We start from the raw sequence: 1005 nt of genomic DNA, 5'->3' as shown, positions 1-1005 counted from the left end.
CTCACACTGCCGGCCCATGTTCATCTTGGAGTCAGTGATGACCCCCAGATCCTTTTCTGCCTCTGCCCTGCCGAGAAGGGAGTTCCCCAGCCTGTAGGTATGGTGCTGGCTCTTCCTCCCAGGTGCAAGCTTGTCCATATTGAATCCCATCCTGTTCTCATTTGCCCACCTCTGTAACCTGTCCAGATCTAGCTGTAGACTGTCCCTCTCTTCTAGTGTGCTCACTTCTCCCCAGTGTTAACAAAGAATAGTGATACTTTTGTACTAACTTATAGAGAACATGATATTTATCTGAAAATGTATGGGAACTATAAGTAGGCAGAATATAATGTCTAGATTGTAATTTGGCAAGAAAGTATCCTAGTATCTATAGTAAACACAAATGGGAAGCATCTCTGTTTTATTTCCTTTGAAAAAAGACTCTGGTACTAGTTCAGTGCTCTCTGACACTGTGCCAGGTCACTGGCTTAGTCCTGACTTAGAAAACTGACTCGTGTCAACCTGCTAATGTTGCAACCAGCATTTAGGCAGAGCAGCTGTAGCCTCCCCTTGTAGTTATGCTTCTTGTCTGAAATGTAACACAGCTACAGCAAGTGGCCTGGCCACCTACCCTTCCAGCGGACAAACTCACAAAATGTTGTAGTAGGGGATGCGTCAAAACAGTTTTTGGCAGGGCAGGGGGCAAGAATTGGGGGATCTAAGGTTTTTAATTTTGTTTTGTAGGCTGCCCTTGAATGTTGTAGTCATTTGAAATTGCCTCCTTTGTAATTCTGTTTGATAAAGTACTCAGTATGATATAATCTTGGGTATGTAAGATTATAAATTAGCTGCTTTAGATTAGAACATGACTAGCTTTGCATAGCACAATCCAGATGAGTGAGGTAGAAAGAGAGAAAAACAGAGAGAAAGTGCCATCATTTAAAGAATGTATTTTTTTGTTTCTTATTGGAAACGTAAGAACTGCTGAAAATTTAAGCTGGCTTGAAGGTCTCTGATAATTGAACT

General features: G+C 41.8%; 1 protein-coding gene across 3 annotated transcripts in view; it reads left to right on the top strand.

The window, feature by feature from the left end:
- Nucleotides 1-1005, top strand: part of DENND4A (DENN domain containing 4A) — a 99807-nt gene that overhangs the window by 70416 nt on the left and 28386 nt on the right. The window lies entirely within an intron of this gene.

Source organism: Crocodylus porosus, unplaced genomic scaffold, assembly GCF_001723895.1.
Source record: "Crocodylus porosus isolate Cpor-Errol unplaced genomic scaffold, CroPor_comp1, whole genome shotgun sequence".
Classification (NCBI taxonomy): Eukaryota; Metazoa; Chordata; order Crocodylia; family Crocodylidae; genus Crocodylus; species Crocodylus porosus.
Note: the sequence above shows the minus strand (reverse complement) of the source record. Positions and strands in the feature narration are given on the sequence as shown.